The following is a 20,867-nucleotide window of genomic DNA, read 5'->3' as shown; positions in this document are numbered from 1 at the left end:
GCTCCATTGCTTGTTCAAGCACCGTTGCATTCTGGGAAAGGTACTTTGCCTATGAAGTTGGGTCGTTGGGCTTTAAAATGGTTCCTATGTGCTGTCAAAATCGAGACCTTTAAGATATAGCAGGCTACTTAGCTATAGAGAACAGATCATGAAAACTTCAACTTAACCTGAGTTATTATTAGAGGTCTTCTAAAATCACGACCAATTGGTGTTTCAGAAATCTGCTATCCAGCTCTAGGGTCATGGAGCCTGTTCCAGATCTAAATTAATAAAGTTTTTTTCTTCAACCTTCCTGTGGATTCTTTTGTTGGTAAGCTATGGCATCGCTCTGAAGAACCATTTTGGCATCTTTACTTTAAAGAATGCGAGTTTATATTCCGTACAATGTGACATTTATAAAGCAGCCGCAGCGTAACATTACATTCACGATAGCTGTCTGGGTGGTAAGTGTTCTCCGTGTTTCCATGTACTTTCTTTTGGGTCCCTCATTCCCCCCATACCACTGTGTAATATTTTGACTGGAGATTCTAAATTGGCATCGCTTGTACACGTGCATTGGTGTCGTGCAACAGACTGGCGCACCCGCCCAATGTTGGCTCATAACTCAACAATCATCCCACCCATCCCACAGCACTACTTGACTTACGACACTTAAACTCATTCTGGAGCGCCGGGTCGAGGCCGCAATCCCACCAAGCCTGCGTGCCCGTGTGGGCGTGTAGCTCGGGCTTCAAACCTCATCCCCAAAGGGCTTCTGAGATGGATTTGAAGATGTCAAATTGTCCTTGTGTTCGTGATTGGGACCCGAGGTGGTGGCTTCCACGCGTACGTGGGCTCCGCAGAGAAGCTCGCGACTCTGAAACTCATGGCGTTAAGCGGGTGCGAAGAAGTCGCGTCTGGTAGTGTCATATGGAGCGACACGTTATAAAAATCCTGGTTCTTTGATGGCACTTTGGGCTTCTTTAGGGTTGTGAGTGGTTCCTTGTAGCTCCGTTATCTGACCAAGCGCCATTTTATTCTGGGAAATGGTTATTTGCATATGAAGTTGGTTCACTGAGCTTTGAAAAACTTCAGAATATACAAAAAACCGAAATGTTTAATTGTGGCAGCCCCCACCAACAGATTAAGAAAACATCAACTTAGCCTGCGATATGCAGCGAGAGTCTAAGCCATTGGGATTTCAGAAATATATGCATCATCTATGTATCTATCTATCTATCTATCCTATATAGTGCCTTTCGTCTATCTATCTATCTATCTATCTTATAAAGTGCCTTTCTCTCTATCTTATATAGTGCCTTTCCCTCTATCTATCTATCTATCTATCTATCTATCTATCTATCTATCCTATATAGTGCCTTTCCCTCTATCTATCTTATATAGTGCCTTTCCTCTATCTATCTATCTACCAATAGTGCAATAGTTATTTATTCTTCCAGTATTTAAATAATGTGGAATAACTCGATTTATTATTCTTTCCATTTGTATATAGCGTCGCAGCACTTTTTTTGCAACTTTTTGCACCATTTGTTTATTTACTTGTTGTGTTATCCTTTTAATCTCATTGTACATGTGTATAGTGACAATAAAAGTTATTCTAATTCTATCTATCCTATATAGTGCCTTTCCTCTATCTATCTTTCTATTATATAGTGCCTTTCACATTCTATCTATCTTATATAGTGCCTTTCCCTCTATCTATCTATCTCTTATATAGTGCCTTTCCCTCTCTCTATCTATCTATTGTTCGAATATCACGCTTATTCACTGAAGGAAGCCTGTTACAAATCTAAATAAATTAAGGAACTTTCCGGAACTTTCATGCGATGGCGTCTTGTGGGAACCCCTTACAGCACCTTCTAAAGAGTGTCAGGCCGAGGGTTTTCATACTAATAGAGCATATTTATTATTAGTCATATAGCCATCATCCAACCCGCTATATCCTAACACTCACAGGGTCACAGGGGTCTGCTGGAGCGAATCCCAGCCAGCACAGGGCACAAGGCAGGAACAAATCCCAGGCAGGGCGCCAGCCCACCGCAGGACTATGGGAGGAAACCCACGCACACACTGGGAGAACATGCAAACTCCATGCAGGGAGGACCTGGGAAGAGAACTCGGGTCATCTTACTGCAAGGCAGCAGTGCTACCACTGCACCAACCTGCCGCCCATTATTATTATTATAATTATAATAAATTGCCTTTCTCATGCTCAAAGCGCACAAATACTCCAAATAATACAATCGGAATCCTCCTGGACGGGAACCCTAAATGGAATGCCGTTTGCCATGCATGTCATTTTCTAACCCATTAATCCAAACCATGGTTTCTGGAGCTTATCCCAGTTCGTATATACAGTGGGTACGGAAAGTATTCAGACCCCCTTCAATTTTTCACTCTTTGTCATATTGCAGCCATTTGCTAAAATCATTTCAATGAATTTTTTTCCTCATTAATGTACACACAGCACACCATATTGACAGACAAAAAAAGAATTTTTGAAATTGTTGCAGATTTATTAAAAAAGAACAACTGAAATATCACATGGTCCTAAGTATTCAGACCCTTTGCTCAGTATTTAGTAGAAGCCCCCTTTTGAGCTAATCCAGCCATGAGTCTTCTTGGGAAAAATGTAACAAGTTTTTCACACCTGGATTTGGGGATCCTCTGCCATTCCTCCTTGCAGATCCTCTCCAGTTCTGTCAGGTTGGATGGTAAACGTTGGTGGACAGCCATTTTTAGGTCTCTCCAGAGATGCTCAATTGCGTTTAAGTCAGGGCTCTGGCTGGGCCATTCAAGAACAGTCACAGAGTTGTTGTGAAGCCACTCCTTCGTTATTTTAGCTGTGTGCTTAGGGTCATTGTCTTGTTGGAAGGTAAACCTTCGGCCCAGTCTGAGGTCCTTAGCACTCTGGAGAAGGTTGTTGTCCAGGATATCCCTGTACTTGGCCGCATTCATCTTTCCCTCGATTGCAACCAGTCGTCCTGTCCCTGTAGCTGAAAAACACCCCCACAGCATTATGCTGCCACCGCCATGCTTCACTGTGGGGACTGTATTGGACAAGTGATGAGCAGTGCCTGGTTGTCTCCACACATACCGCTTAGAATTAAGGCCAAAAAGTTCTATCTTGGTCTCATCAGACCAGGGAATCTTATTTCTCACCATCTCAGAGTCCTTCAGGTGTCTTTTAGCAAACTCCATGCGGGCTGTCATGTGTCTTGCACTGAGGAGAGGCTTCCGACAGGCCACTCTGCCATAAAGCCCGGACTGGTGGAGGGCTGCAGTGATGGTTGACTTTCTACAACTTTCTCCCATCTCCTGACTGCATCGCTGGAGCTCAGCCAAAGTGATCTTTGGGTTCTTCTTCACCTCTCTCACCAGGCTCTTCTCCCCCGGTAGCTCAGCTTGGCCAGACGGCCAGCTCTAGGAAGGGTTCTGGTCGTCCCAAACGTCTTCCATTTAAGGATTATGGAGGCCACTGTGTTTTTAGGAACCTTAAGTGCAGCAGAAATTTTTTTGTAACCTTGGCCAGATCTGTGCCTTGCCACAATTCTGTCTCGGAGCTCTTCAAGCAGTTCCTTCTTCATGATTCTCATTTGCTCTGACATGCATTGTGAGCTGTAAGGTCTTCTATAGACAGGTGTGTGGCTTTCCTAATCAAGTCCAATCAGTATAATCAAACACAGCTGGACTCAAATGAAGGTGATCTCAAGGATGATCAGAAGAAATGGAAAGCACCAGAGTTAAATATAGGAGTGTCACAGCAAAGGGTCTGAATACTTAGGACCATGTGATAGTTCAGTTTTTCTTTTTTAATAAATCTGCAACAATTTCAAAAATTCTTTTTTTTGTCTGTCAATATTGGGGTGCTGTGTGTACATTAATGAGGAAAAAAATTAATTTAAATGATTTTAGCAAATGGCTGCAATATAACAAAGAGTGAAAAATTGAAGGGGGTCTGAATACTTTCCGTACCCACTGTAGTGCAAGGCAGGAACAAACCCTGGGCAGGATGCCTGTCCATCATGCATATCTATATAAATGTAATGAATTATTATTATTATTATTATCTTTGGACAGTGAGAAGAAACTGAAGCACCGGGTGGAAATCTACAAATTCCAAGCAGGGAGCACTCGGGATGCGAACCCCGGCCTCTTTACTCTGAGACAGCAGTGTTGACACTGAAATGAATAAAATGACAATTATGAAATAAATACTCACGTGAAAAGGGTAATATATTAATTTATATATTATTTGTCATTAGATTGAGAAAACAACCTATATTGCTAACTAAAAGTGACTTATTTATTATGAAATCCAATGTCATCGCTTTATTTGGTTCAATAGGCGTTTTGGAAAATAGCGTTCAGTATTCCTTCAAACGGCTGTCCGGGAAAAGTCCCATAAAACGGTCTTTAAAAATAAGGCAATTTTGAAATAAATCCTGTAGGGATTAAATGTAAGGTAACGCTACTGAAGCAAAATAACATGATTTCGTAATATTTAGATGGAATTCATTGACTCAAATGTGTACTTTTTCATGTGATTTTTTTATTTGCTAATTTGTTTCATTTTGCTACAAACAGCATTCCATACTGTAAAGGGCTCTACATTTTTAATGAGATCTTTTATATAAAATGAGTGCTAACTTATCAGCGTGACGAGTGATGTTTTTTCATAGAAAGTACACGACATCGTCAAAAAACAGAAGTCAAGTCTCGGGTGTTGTTTAGGGGGAGTTGGGAGACTGCAAGAAACAAAAAAAAATGTCGGATATGATTGGGGTGCCGTTTGTAATTAAGAAAGATGAAGGCGCGTCCTATAAAGATCTTTGTATTTAATGCACAGATCAGATTATATGCAATTGGTGCATTGGGTTTTGTTTTATATATCATGTAGTGATTTTAACGATCTGCGGTGGGCTGGCGCCCTGACCGGGGTTTGTTTCCTGCCTTGCGCCCTGTGTTGGCTGGGATTGGCTCAAGCAGACCCCGTGACCCTGTAGTTAGGATATAGTGGGTTGGATAATGGATGGATGGGTGGATATTAACCATTTGAAGATACAAACACACACATCAAATCAATCGTCTTTTCCACTGAAGGGCATCATACTGAATATAAGAAGGCAATTGATTTGGATGAAGATCAGCCCCGCTATTTACAGACTAACAGGACGAGACAGGGGCGCCGCTCGGCTTCATTCGACGTTCAACTCCAGCCAGAGAGGTGTGTGAGTTTTTGGCTGTGCCCTGTCAGGGGTGCCCCCTTTTAAGCGAGATGAGAGGCATGCATGTTTGTTTCTTGTTTTTATCCCTGCTGTACATTTTTTGAACTGGCGGTGACCCAATCAGCGAGTCGTTGCACAATCACAAGTTTGCTTCATTGAATGACCGCCTTGGCAGCACGTTCTGCTTTTACTTTGGTTGCCACCTCCTGAATATCAAAATAACACATGAGCCAAGTCAAAGGCCGACATTAACAGTAGAATTCATTGCTCTCTTTATGCCACACTCAGGTAATCTGGCAAAACAGGAAATCTGACCGCCTGTTGGATGTAAAGAAAGCCGCGGTGCGTTACATCATCTGCCGAAAGCCTGGAGCGGAATTCCCGGCAGTCATTTGAAACGAAGCGCAAATATGATGGAATGCTGCCGGTCCGCTCCTCTTTCATCACGCATTCGAAAGCGAAAAGACATCTTCGGGGAGAACAACATCACTGGCATTTTGTTTTGTTTTTTATTTGTTTTGATTTTTAAATTTACGAATTGGTAATGCAGAATTGTTTGGCAAACCTTGCTTTGGGGTCTGTGAGAAACAAAGAATAATTAAAGATAATGGTGGCGCTTTATACATTTAAAATAAAGTGCAACGCGGAACTACTTGTTTACTGCTTCTGTCCGATTTACTGAAGTGTCTCCAAAAAACAACATCGCTGATTTGAACAATGGAGATTATACTGACAGTCACTGAAAGGGATACTGAAAAAAAATGTATCTGCCTAGCGCCTTTCACATCTATCTATCATAACGTGCCTTTCACATCTGTCTATCTATCTATCCATCCATTTTCTAACCCGCTGAATCCGAACACAGGGTCACGGGGGTCTGCTGGAGCCAATCCCAGCCAACACAGGGCACAAGGCAGGAACCAATCCCGGGCAGGGTGCCAACCCACCGCAGGACACACACAAACACACCAAGCACACACTAGGGCCAATTTAGAATCGCCAATCCACCTAACCAGCATGTCTTTGGACTGTGGGAGGAAACCGGAGCGCCCGGAGGAAACCCACGAAGACACGGGGAGAACATGCAAACTCAACGCAGGGAGGACCCGGGAAGTGAACCCAGGTCCCCAGATCTCCCAACAGCGAGGCAGCAGCGCTACCCACTGCGCCACCGTGTCGCCTCTATCTATCTACCTATCTAATATATAGCGCCTTTCATATCTAGCTATCATATAGCGCCTTTCACATTTATCTATCTGTCTCATTGCCAGTTATCACAAACATTTGATTGCAGTTGTTGCTGCTATGGCACAACCAGTTATTAGGTTTAGGGGGCAATTACTTTTTCACATAGGGCCATGTAGGTTTGGATAGTTTTTATTATTATTATTTTATAGCGCCTTTCATATCGATCTGCTTTTATAATTGTATTATATAGCACCTTTCACATCTATCTATTATATAGTGCCTTTTACCTGTTATGTTAGTATTATATAGCGCCTTTCATATCAGTTATTATAATGGTATAATATAGCGCATTTCATATCGTTCTATCTATATAACCGTATTATATAGCATCTTTCACACATATCTATCTCTATCTATCTAGTAAATAGTGCCTTTCACATAGATCTACCCATGTATTATATAGTATACAATAATACATATATATGTCTAATTGGAGTAATATATATATATTTCCATCCATTATCCAACCCGCTGTATCCTAGCTACAGGGTCACGGAGGTCTGCTGGAGCCAATCCCAGCCAGCACAGGGCGCAAGGCAGGAACAAACCCCGGGCAGGGCGCCAACCCACCACAGGGCACTCACACACACACACACACCAAGCACACAGGGATAATTCAGGATCGCCAATGCACCTAACCTGCATGTCTTTGGAATGTGGGAGGAAACCGGATAGTGCTTTTCACACTTATCTGCTTATTATATAGTGCCTTTCACATCTATGTATCAATCCCATATAGTGCCTTTCTGTCTGTCTGTCTATCTATCTATCTATCTATCTATCTAACTAAGACAGCACTTTCACTTCATATTCATTCAGATAAACAGAACAATGTTTGAAAAATCAGAAGATCTCCTCGTCTTTTTCTCGGTTTTCACATTTCCAGACATTCATGTTTCTCTTTTCTCACCCGCTTCTGTTCATGCTCGCCATAACCGCAGCCAATCAAGACTTACATTGAAACTGGATTTTAAAAATTGCACTTACATATAATTATAATTTAACTATAAATTATGAAGTGTCATTGAGCTTATAAGTTAAAGACTGCAGGTGTCTCTTACAACTGCTTAGGTGGATGGCGCACACCCGGGTAGATGAGTCGCTATTGTTAAACAAGAGGAGCATTAGGTGAAATTAGCTGTTCATGTTCTACTAAAACACAAATGTGCATAAAGTGCAGTATATTTGGTCCTCGTCTTCTTCTTTTTCTTCCTCTTTTCCGACAGTGCTGACCTCAAAGCAGAAATCAATTGATGCCAGGACATCACAGGGAAAACGCAAAGTTCCTGCCCAGACTCGACCAACCACCCCAGGGTGTCGAGAGGAGACCAGAAGGCGCAGAGAGAAGTTCCAGTCTCAATTGAATTGCTTGTCTTGAGGCGACTCCAAGGTCCCCAGCCCTGATCTGGTGCTTTGCAACATGTTGTAGCGTGGGTGGTGTGGATGATGATGATTTATATTTATCAAAACTTCTTCGTCATTTTCACATCACTTATTCTGACAAGTAATGCAGCACCAAACTGGGCTGGATTGACCAGAACATTCTTTGATGAGAATCTTCTTCCCAGACCTTCTCAGTGAAGCTGACAGATACGAGCCCTCCAGCAGTAGTTCCTGTGTCTTCACAAATCGGGCGGTGTCTGGTAAAACCCCTCTGAGATGGGGAGTGTCAAGGGGATATTTTAATCTCATGCCCAAGTCAATCCGAAGAGGCTGCGGTTTATGTTGGAGGTGGTCCCGTATTTGCGAGCTCATTGCCTCCTGTCACAGAGACTGAGCCCGGTAACCCTGCGCAGGAACCTTTAATGAACGACTTATTGTACATAAAAACAAGCCAGCGACATTAAATGTTATTATTTAATTTGTAAAGCTCGTTGTGATGGGACAGCTTGTGACATTTTCTGTGGACGTACGGTGGCGCAGTGGTATGCGACAACACCCGAGTTTGCGTCCCGCGCTCTTCATGGGAGGAGTTTGCATGTTCTCCCTGTGACCACGTGAGTTTTTCTCCGGTATCTGCGGTTTCCTTCCACAGTCCAAAGACACGCAGGTTAGGTGGACAGGCGATGTTAAATTGGCTCGTGTATGTTGACCCTGCAAGGGCCTGTGCCCTGTCCCTGCTTGTTCCTGCTTTGCGCCCATTTTGGCCGGGTTAAGCTCCAGCTTCCCTGCGCCCCCTGCCCAAGATATAGCGATTCTGGAAAATGGATGAATGCATTATAGAAAATAAAGATGAAGAGATCACAAATGTCCTTCTTCTGTGTCAAAACACTCCAGCAGTTGTTCATACGGTTTTCTGCTCACATTCTCATGTGGCATTGAGTCTCTCAACCCATCGACTTGTTTCCAAATCTCCAGTCATGTTTGGACCGAGCTGCATGTGCTCATCTTGTTGCCAAGTTTACGTACATCACCCCGAGTCCTTATATACTTTAATTGTCTTTTGAATCCCATTTTCTCAAAAGAGTCACATCCCCGACATAAGCCCACCGCAAATGCCCCCCCACCACATCAATCCACCCGTTTCAAGATCAGCAGCTTCAACTCCAACATTTACATTCTAATCCACGAACTTCTGCTTTAAAGGTACACAAATGGGACATCAACGCAATTGGATATTGTCGTGCGTGGACAGCCAGTCCGTGATGGCCTGAACCCAAGCCCCCCACTCCGCAGACGCCCGCGCTGTTAATATTCATGATGAGCTTCCTCTTATTAACTCCACGCGCTAATTTACATAATGCCGGTGATTACTGCACACGATCCAGTTTCTGAAAACTCTCTGGGATTTTTCATCGCTGTTTCGCTTTCCAGACATAAACTTTCCGGATCAGAGTCTATAAAAATGCAAAACTGCTCTTCGCATGGCCACTTCAGGGGTAGCACCACGCGATTAAAAGGCCCGCGTGTGAGGAACACCGGCGGATTAGCAAAATATCGATTAGTTCAGGAGGTGAACGCACAATGTGGAGGTACGTGCTGCTGCTCGGCGTTTGCTCTTTCTCGCTAAGTCATCAGTGCGCCAGTGTCAAGCACCTCCAGGAATACATCTTCAAAAGTCTGAAGCCTTTAGACGACATGGTAAGACCGTTTAATCTGCTTCTCAGTAAAGGGGTTTAGAGTAACTGCAGCAGAACCATACAATAAGCCAAAGAATTGAGACGACGTCTGAGCTAACAAACAAAACGAACACAACGTTGTAATTACATTCAAGTGTTGTGTTTCGGTTCAGAACTCTCCATTCACAGAGGCGCATAACTTGTACTAGCTGCTGATGTTTTGTACTTTTAGGGTGGTGCTTTTCCAGTTCATTGCAGAGAAGAAGCTAAGGCGCTGAATATGTCTGCCAGGAGCCTGCTGAAGTCGTTTTACCAGGTAACGTTCGGGAGGAAAACAATGCAATTGTAAACGGCAAATAATATACATGTTAATCAAAATAATAAAAAAAAAGTTGATAAAAAGCAAAAATGTATTCATTACTATATTTTATAGAGGGTCAGCTGTGAAAGACGCTATATAATTTAAACATTGAGAAGATACGTGATAAGAGAAATATGAGCTAAAATAAGAAAGGCTATTTAAAATAGATAGGAAATGCACTATATAATAGATAGATAGATAGATAGATAGATAGATAGATAGATAGATAGATAGATAGATAGATAGATAGATAGATAGATGTGAAAGGCACTATATAATAGATTGAAAGGCACAATAGATAGATAGATAGATAGATAGATAGATAGATAGATAGATAGATAGATAGATAGATAGATAGATAGATAGATAGATAGATATGAAAGGCACTATAGACATCCATTTGTAATACATGAAAACATTTGCAATTTTCAGGACTTTCTGCTTTACTTCTTAAAATGTATTTTCACTAAAACTTAAAATATCATCAAAATTACTGTTTGATTACCAAATTTATAATATGTAAATTCAGCCGTCAGTCTGCTATGGATGAGCACCTTAAATATGAATAAAGCGTCAGTTAGATAGACAGATGTGAAAGTCACAATATGAGAGACAGACAGATAGGTCTGAAAGGCACTATATAATGGACAGATGTTAAAGGTACTACACAGTATACTAGATACTGCAAGGAATTTGCAGATTTCCACCCGGTGCTCCAGTTTCTTCCCACTGTCCAAAGACATGCATGATATTTAAACTATATTGGCGCGTGTGTGTTCATCCTGCAAGGAACAGGCATCCTGCCCAGGGTTTGTTCCTGCCTTGCGCTATATATGAACTGGGATAAGCTCCAGCAACCATGGTTTGGATTAATGGGTTAGTAAATGATATGTATGGCAAATGGCATTCCATTTAGGGTTCCCCTCCAGGATGATTCCGATTGTATTTTTTGGAGTTTTTTTGCGCTTTGAGCATGAGAAAGGCAATTTATTATTATAATAAAATAATAATAATAGCAATAATAATAATGGGTGGCGCAGTGGATAGATAGATAGATAGATAGATAGATAGATAGATAGATAGATAGATAGATAGATAGATAGATAGATGTAACAATGTAACACTGTACTACCTTCTGTCACAGAGTATGTTGTTAGAACAAAGGTGTTCGAGTCAGAGAGTTTCGGGCAGCAGGCTGGTGCTATCGCTTCAGGATGGTAAGAGTCAGAATTATAGAAAATAGAATGCAGGGACGGAAAATTATGGCTTCTGAAAAGCAAAAAAAATGCTTCTGACTGGGAGGACTATCTTCCCCAATTGCTTTTCCTAAAATGAATGCACACTTAAGGTGGCTGTCATGGTTTTATAGAAGCTCCCCCTGGAAGCTGGGGTCTCCTATAGGTCAGCGAGGAAATGCCTCATGTCTGAACTTTGAAAGCAAAAGGAGACAGCGCCCCCTCTCTACAAGGTCTGGAACTGGCCGGTTGACCAGAGCCCTGAAGGCGCCCCCTAAGCACACGTTTTGTCATCACATGTACTCCATTGCCAGGCCTGCTTCATACACTCAGGTACACAGATAGAAAGCAGGAACCCCAGCACAATAATTTCTGGAGTGAATTGGTTAAACTTTTATGCACAGAGTGAATAGATAGGCAACCGTTTTTTTATATTGTTTGGTCAATATATCATATTTTTATTTACTTCTTTGTTCCAGGAGAAAGATGCTGTCAGAATTATGCAAAAATCAATCACGTTTATCATGGATCTTTTGCAAAAGGACTTGCACTCCAACACTTGGAACAAAAGCCAACTGGATGAATTCAAAAGTTTTATTTTCCGGCTAAAGCAAGAGTTAAAATGTGTAAGTGTTGTTTTAACAGTCAGCATACACTAAATGTTTACTCGCTCATTTCTGTTTCAGTTTTCTCCTTCTGTTGTGCCACATTTTGAAATTCTACCTTACAAAACGTTAGCCGTCTGTGTTTATGGGGGTTGATGCTCAAGTGGCCAGAACCTGCACATGAAGTGTGACGGGTTTGAGTGACTGGTTATATTAATCCAAACCGGTGTCACGTGTCATGGGACAAATGTCTGTAAAAACTAATTGGGGTAAATGTGTGAGGATAATTTTAAAAACGGATAACTGGAGTGTAATTATAATCGGGTTGTCTTTGCTTTACAACTCCATCATCATCTTGATTTACTGAATCCACTACTTTTGTGAGTTGTAATGAAATACACTCACAGAATAATATTACGTGACCTGATTAGTGACCCTCTGTGTGTATCTTCCATTTTTGTTTCAGTTTAAAATTCATAAGACACACTCAAGAAAATATAAATCCACCAAGGACAAGACAGACGCAAGAAACCTCCGGAGATATTTCAAGAAGTTCGCAAAATACGTGCAGTCGAAGGTTCGTCTGTCCTTTTATCTGCCTTTCCTTGTCGGTCTTTCCAATCCATTATATAGCACCTTTCATTATCTGCGTACCCATTAAAGTGGATCATATCTCTCTCTTTCATTTGCAGGGATCCAACATTTGCACTCATGAAATCCTGAGAAATGAAATGCGGGTGATTCTTCAGTTGCTTTATGAAATAGACTTAAGATAAAGTGCCTGAAACCAAAAAGGCAAATATAACGATTTCCCCTTTTATTTGACTCTGCAAGCATTAATTGTAATTTCAGAAGTTTTAGGGGGAAGTTCCTATATAGAAACCTCAGTTCGCAGTCTTATAAGCTACCCGTAACACTATGTGATGGAATTACAGATGTCTTCACGGTAATTTATTTATTTAGACGGTTATTTATTTAATATAATTTCTTAATTTAAGTGTCATAATTACTTGATATGTTATAATGTATAGCAAACGAATGTGATGTCTAATAAACTATTGTTCCTGTATATGATAATGTATGATACGCATTCTTTAGACGTTCAAAAGGTTTCCGCACTTTTTTTAACTCTATATTTATTAAGAATTTCCATCCATCCATTTTCCAACCCGCTGAATCCGAACAGAGGGTCACGGGGGTCTTCTGGAGCCAATCCCAGCCAACACAGGGCAGGAATCAATCCCGAGCAGGGTGCCAACCCACCGCAGAACACACACAAACACACCCACACACCAAGCACACACTAGGGCCAATTTAGAATCGCCAATCCACCTAACCTGCATGTTTTTGGACTGTGGGAGGAAACCCACGCAGACACGGGGAGAACATGCAAACTCCACGCAGGGAGGACCGGAGAAGCGAACCCGCAACGCTACCACTGCGCCACCGTGCCGCCCTTTATTAAGAATTTCAAAAACAAATTTCATCACTTTTCTCCATAGTCACCTTCATCTGCGATGCAATTTTCCCAGCGTCATACCATCTTTTTAATGCCCAATTACTACTTCTTCCGCCTGCACTGTTTCTAACGAAAATATAAAAGTGCGGACTCTTTTTGAACGTCCCTCACAGGTCTGATTATCTGGGTGGTCACCTACCATGTAACACTTGTGGATGGTCGACCAATCGGCAGACATCTGCCACGCCCTCTCAGGTGCTAGAAGCAGATCATAGCCATACCTGTCAAATAATACGAAAAGTGCATGTCACGTGTTTCATTGGGGCTCATCAGGTGTACGCACCTTTGTGGGGATCGAACCCTAGAAATTGCGTCACGACTGCTGGTTCGCTTACTTGACGGGGTGAAAATCGGAGTATTACATCTATAGGTCTGATCGCAATTTGGGTGGTCACCTTCCACGTAACGCCGATTGGCCCACCAACCGCAAGCAAAGAAAAACGTGCAGTGTCCCTTTTGACAGTCCTGTTGTCTCACAGCTCCACGGTACCGAGTTCGAGTCCTGGCCGCTCACTATCCGTTCAAACTGCACCTTAGCCGACAGTACAGGATTTGCATGACCTCCCTCCATTACCTCAGTTTATGGGACAATGAAATGGATTCTTACAGAAAAACTGAAAGACGTGCGTGCCTTTGAAAAAAAACAGAGAGCGAAGAGTACGCGCGTTCACGTTTTACTTAAAAATTATAATTATTATTATTGTTATTATTATATTATCGTTTTCTGAATGTGCATCATTTTACGCGATTACCTGGTGTAATATTATATGTTGTGTTGTAAGGTAAATAATTAATTTTATAGAAAAATAAATTTTTAAAACGAAATATCTATTTTTTAATAATTATTGTTGTCATATTTCGTATTGATAAGCAAACAGTCAATCGAATAGACATTATTGTAATAATATATTAAGAAAATATTAAGAAGAAAAACAAAACTACCAGTGTTGATAACTGTGGGAAACCCCATCTCGGCTAAGTAATTTGCATAAAGCACATATTTAAAAATATGTACACAAAAAAAAAGTATAATGAAAGGGGGGAAAAATAAAATTTTTTTCTGGTAAAGAAAGTATTAAAAATACATTCGAATTTTTTCTTTTGATTTTCAAAAAGCATCTGCACCCAACGAAGATCCACATATTACACATAATAATAATAATAACCCTTTACATTTACATAGCGCTTTTCTCACTACTCAAAGCACTTTAATGAGTTGGGAGCCCCTTCAACCGCCTCTAATATGTAGCACCCAATTGGATGATGCGGCAGCAGCCATTTTGGCGCCGGTATGTTCACCTACACCTGAGCTATTATTCGGTGTAGTGGTGAGAGATCCTGTAGTTAGCCAATTAGTGACATAGGATGATTAGGGGGCTAGAATGACCAGGCCATGCTGGAGGGCAATTTAGCCAGGACATTAGGATACACCCTACTCTTTATGAAGGATGCCCAGGGATCATTTATGACCACAGTGAGTCGGGTTAAGGTCTCATCCGAAGGACCGCACACTTTTTACAGCACAAGTGTCCCCGCCATTGCACTGGGGGTTTTGCAATCCACGTTTAGACCACATGGGCGAGCGCCCCCTGCTGCCCTCACCAACACCTTTGCCAGCAGCAACCCCAGCTTTTCAAATTTCCCATCTAAGTACAGGCTGGGCACGAACATGCTTAGCTATCATATAGTGCCTTTCATCTATCTATCTATCTATCTATCTATCAGTGCTTTTCCTATCTGTCTATATCGTTCTATCCGATTTTGTTTTTCCTCAAAACCCCAAATCCTGCTCACTCGGTCCTTTTGGGGCTCTAAATGAATGTGTGTGTCTGCTCGTGGATTCCCACCTTAATCCCTTTTTTTCCTGACTTGCACACATGCTGTCCGCTCATGCCTCTGTTGGATTTAGTAGGTTTCATAGAACTAAGTAAAAAATATGCTCGGTACAAACATAACAGAAACTAGCATCACAAATATGGTAGACGAAAGGTAAGCCAGTGGATGCCATGCAGTGTTTAGCGGGATGGTTAAACTTTTCTGATTCACACGCTTACCGCAATAAGTCTGCATGCAGTCAAACGAAACTGAAAATCTCCTGTTCAGCCACAAAGGGATGCCCGGGAAATTTGACCCGAAGACTGAATGTGTCGTCACATCTTCACACAAATTTAAACATTCGGTCTCTCTCTACGCCTGTTTCTAAAATAATCAAAAGACAGAAGCGTGAAGTGCCGAAGACATAGCCCCATTAAAAAGTGGGAAAAACAGGAACAGCGAATGGCAAAGTGGAGAGAGCGACTGCGCTGTAACGCTGAGAAGGCACAGGAGCGCCGACAGCCGGCGATAACGGGGAGATCCTGTGCTTTATTTTATTTTTTTTTTGGGGGGGGGGGGGGGGGGGGGGGGCGTGAAGGCCTGTGCAGTAACAATACTGACAAGGGCGGCTGCGTGGGAATTACAGAAGGCTGGAAGGCGCAGAGACTTGAACCGAGGGGTCCGTTATGTAGATCAGCTCCTTGCTTCAATGCCTTTGTGCCCACCACAGAACAACAGCTCCCGCCCCCAAACCTCAGTCACATTTCGTTTATTCCACAGTGCAGGAGTGAGCAGTCATTTTAAAAACAGCGGTCTGGAATCCACGAGAAAGGAATTATTTTCGCGCAACAGATACCAACAAAGGCTGAATGGTGCTGCCACCCGCTTGCGCGCCAAGCGAGTTTTTCGGATGTCATTAAAAACTTTACAACTGTAAAAGCTCGGAGGCGGATTGAGTAAAAATTAGAGCAGTAGTACAGGACCCGTTATTAATTAGTTTTGTTTTACACGATGTCAAAATGACATCACGAGATAATAATCCTTTGCATCTGGCTTGAAATTTGAATAGATAGATAGATAGATAGATAGATAGATAGATAGATAGATAGATAGATAGATAGATAGATAGATAGATAGATAGATAGATAGATAGATAGATAGATAGATAGATAGATAGATAGTCGTGCTTTGCGGTTGAAATGTAAGATGATACACTCTGATCTGGTTGTTAAATGGCTAATATGGTGAAAGGATGTGACTGTGGAGGTGCCCATTAGTGCTGTTCTGTCTCAGGGCATGACATATTCAAACGGCGCCTCTGGACGTAACTCCAAGCTGATTTATGGTGCGTTGTATTCGATAAGCTGGCACACCTGTATAGGACAACATACACCACACAATGTGCCATAGCTTCTATAAACATTGAATTGTTTTTAATGTGTATAATTAAATGGTACATGTTTGCTATTGATTATTGTTGCTTTACTGATACAAGCTAAGTGCTGGGGTTTGACCCTGACAATATTTTCTAATGGTTTATTGATGGGCAAATTTATTACACTACATGAATTTTGGGTTATGGTTGAACATTCCCTTCTGTTGGAATGTGTTGCAAAGAAAAAACAGTTGTTTACTATAAAGTTATACCGTAGACCTAAAAATATCGTCACCTTATTTATTACAGTAAAATTTAAGGCAACCCAGCTGTCAGTTTTCTATCTTAAAAATAACATTTTTATAGACCTAGAAATACTGTCACTTTTTTTTTTACGGTAAAATTCAAAACGGAGTAACGATATGTGATTAAGTATTTTAAATGAATATCTGAATATTTCTCGTTGTGTGTGTGTCTTATTGTTTTTTTAACTTTTATTTCACTAACCTTCTTTGCTCTTAACCAGCGACAATACCTCAAACGAACAACCTGTTGCTTCTTTGAAAGTCACATGACTTTACCGCCAAGTTATCCAGCCTCTGCTGATGATAATTCCGCTTGGTGCTCTTATTAATTTCCGGTGAGGACTAAATATAACTATTTTGACTTCTACCTAAATGACTGAAATTAGTATATTGCACATCCCACAAGATTCAATAAATTAAACATGATCGAGTTATGTTCAAACGTGGAACATAAACAATACATGTAATATAAAGTAAATACATTCTTGTAAATGTACCAACCTGCCATTTCCCTTTTTTCAGTCCATAACCTCAAAAAACCTTCAGCACGCAGGGAAAAATACCTCTGCTAACTTGGTTTAAGTTTTTTTCCCTACTATTCAAAAGGAACAATATGGTAAAAGGGGGCGTGTCCTTATGCAAATATCGTAATTTCGGTGTTACTGAAACAGCACTTTACCGTTTTACATTTTACGGTTGTTCACCTTCGTTATTTAACAGCTTTACACTGTAAAATTAGCAGATTTTTTCAGTGTAATTTTAACGCATCAGTAAACGGTATTTAGCATATTTTGAAGGTAGAAAAACATCGATTTTACAGAACTTGGCTGTAAAAAATAATGAAATGCATTGTTTAAGATATACAGGTAATTTTCAGTAGAATATAAGATAACTTTCCTTTTTTTCAGAAAAGGTCTTTTACTTTCACCATTTACGGTATTTTTACCATTAAATTTAGTGACATTTTTTACACTGATAGGATTTAGGAGTCCCAAAGCACTTTGTTCCAAAAAAACCAACAATAATTGCAAACCGCAGTACCTATGAAGTCAGTCACGTAATGCCCCAACATCTGGAAACATCCTCAACGTCAGTCACGTAATACCCATCGTATTACACTTTAACATTAGGGCCACGTTACACTATGGTTAAGATTAGGATTGTAGGAAGGTTATCAAAATCAAAGGACGTTTTGTGACTGACGTTGTGGGCATTACCTGATGCCATAGGTATTGCAAGCTGCAGCTAGACCCTTCTCAAACACTGCCCACTAAAGGGACTTACCGTCAAACCACGGCTAGCTATAAAGGTAAACTGTTTTATTTACAGCACTTTGCCTGGATTCGGTTGTGAAAAATCATATTTATTAAACCTGACGTACGCACATTTCTACGCAATTTATACCTTTATAGTACTTCACAATCACCCTGTAAATGTGGGTTCGTGAGTTCGCCTCGATGCTAATCAACCTCATACATATACAATCACGATGCTGCAGACGTTCATTGGCTGGTAGAGCCGTCTCCCTCATCGACGCATCGAGACCCCGCCTCCTGTATTTAAGAGCATCTGGCTGTACTGCGCAACTGAGCGCTCAAGATCAAGAGCAGCATTATAGCGCCTCTCCTGTGCATTCTGGGGGTCAGGGAAAGGGGTAAGGTGGCAGAGTTTGAGCAAATAGCCACTGTCACCTGGCACATGCAATTGCCGTTACAATGAATAATACAAGTCATTTGAAAAACGGAGGGTTCTGCCAGTTACTTTACCAACCAGCCAGCAACTACAGCATCATCTCACCAGCGAAATCTACTTTGCCTCAAAAATAAATGATTGACGGGCTGCCCCAGGCAACCAAGACATGATGTTTGCCAGTCACATCTTGGATGACTTCAGCATTAATGGTACGTCACTGCTTACAGTTAATAAAAGCGGCTTCATTCTTACTAGACAAAACAAAGTAAAAAAAAAAAAAACAGAGCACAGGTTCAAAATATCTGGAAATCGCAAAAAATCAAAGTAGGTCACCAATACTTCCAAGTGCCTTTGAAATGAATGGCCAGGAGCTGTGGGAGACCATCCCGGAATTATTGGACAGAGGGCAGTACCTGGTGGTGATTGGCAGGTGGCCCCGTCTCTCTCACAAGGACTACAACACATAGAATATAACACAAGCAAAGAAAATACAGAAGATAATTAACAAAAGTAATACTAACATAAATAAATGGATCCACAAAGAACAAGGGGAAGAACCCTGGCTTAGATAGAACACAACTTCAGGAGCGTCTGTTGGTGAAGTGGTGGCGACTTCCTGTTGGGCGTTCTTTGTTAGATTACAAAATGGACGATGTGGGGTCAGGGAAGACCCAAGTTGTGTGTTTTGTCTTAAGGCGGAACCGTGTTCATGTATTTGACACTCATATGTGTGTTTGTATGAAGATATATACTGTATGTATATATAGTAACATCTCAGTGTGTGCGACCAGACTGCAGGTGACACTTTCACAATGACACTAGTTCTTCTGAAGTGCCACACCGTCTGGTCTGCTTCATCTCCTGCACCCGCACACACATACATACACCGCTTCACTCCACTTCCCCAGTGTCCACATTCAAGGTTCACCAGTAGCCCAACACATACAAACCGGTAGTCCTTAGCAGCAGGAAAGCACGGAGTGTTTTCTCTTAGTGCCATTTCTGCACACCGCCATTCACGCTGTTCACACAGCTGCTTATTTAGCCGACTCTTCCGGGTATCCCTGTCCCCTCTGATAGCCCATGTCCTCCCAAAAACACGCCCCTCTCAGGTTTGGACCAAGGAGTGTTACTATCTATATATACTCAACAGAACAAGATTGCCAGAAGAAAGGTTGGGGCGCCAATTGGGCAACCCCTCTTAATCAGATGTCCTAAAAATGAAGAAAATGAGTCCCTTCAGCACTCAAAGCACAGCAGCAGGCAGCATCCAAAAGGTATGGCACTTCAGCGGGAGCTCTGTCACCATGGAGGCACAGGTCCAAAATGAATGCCTCCTTCTGAGGACCACCCATTTATATGGTGTCCTGGGTGGAAGGGGCAGAACCTTGTGGGCTACGAGATTTGTTGTGGGACATCTTCTTGGACGTGAGGTGTAGAGAGAAGTAACGGGTAGCATCAGTACCTCCTCTTGTCCAATTAATCTGGAAGGTGGTCCCCAGGCATGCATGAATGACACTATAAATGAGGGGTTTTCAATACTTTATCTGCCTGACTAAGAGAATCAAATCTGATGATCAAACTCACCTCATTTCTTTACAAAGTAATCCCCCTTGACTTCAATGCACTTGGTCCACCTTGCCCCCGGTGATTTAATCCTTTCAGAACAGAAATATTCATCTTGGTCCTTCAGCCATCCCGGTATTCCCTCCTTGAGGTCACCATCATCAGGAAGTAGCGTCCATTTAGGAATTTTAAAAGAGAACATAATTGCCGGGGTCAAGCCAGGTCTGGACTGCTGGTGGGAGGCTAAGCTCTGTGAAGCCACATTCCCTGACAGCAGCTTTGGATTTTTGGGATTTCTGGGATGGAACATTGTTGTGAAGACGCAACATGCCTAATAGCAGTTTCCCATGGTGTTTCTGGATGATGGACTCTTGTAATGACTTCATGTGTATTTGCCATCCTCTTTCTCTGAGTGCCTGGTATGAAATGACCTTAAAATGCAACACTCAATACATCAATATGACCAAATTTTTTAAAAATGAAAAACTGAAATTTCCAAATGTCTCAAGTATTCCAACCCTTGTGTATTCCTCAGGTGCATCCCATTCTATTCAACTTCATTGAGATGTTTCTACACCTTTTTTGGAGTCCACCTGAGGTCAGATCAACTGATTGGATAGATTAGGAAGTTCACACACACATCTATTTGATGGAGAAGATTAGAGAAGGCCAGAAGGAGTTGCATTGCATCTTTGTGGACCTGGAGAAAGCAAATGACAGGGTGACTGAGAGGAGCTGTGGTGCTGTATGAGGAAGTCGGGAGTGGCAGAGAAGTACGTAAGAGTGGAACAGGATATGTACGAGGGGAGTGTGACTGTGGTGAGGTCTGCAGTAGGAGTGACGGAGGTGGGATTACATC

Source organism: Erpetoichthys calabaricus, chromosome 14 (genome assembly GCF_900747795.2).
Source record: "Erpetoichthys calabaricus chromosome 14, fErpCal1.3, whole genome shotgun sequence".
NCBI classification, from domain to species: domain Eukaryota; kingdom Metazoa; phylum Chordata; class Cladistia; order Polypteriformes; family Polypteridae; genus Erpetoichthys; species Erpetoichthys calabaricus.
This window is presented reverse-complemented; position numbering follows the sequence as displayed.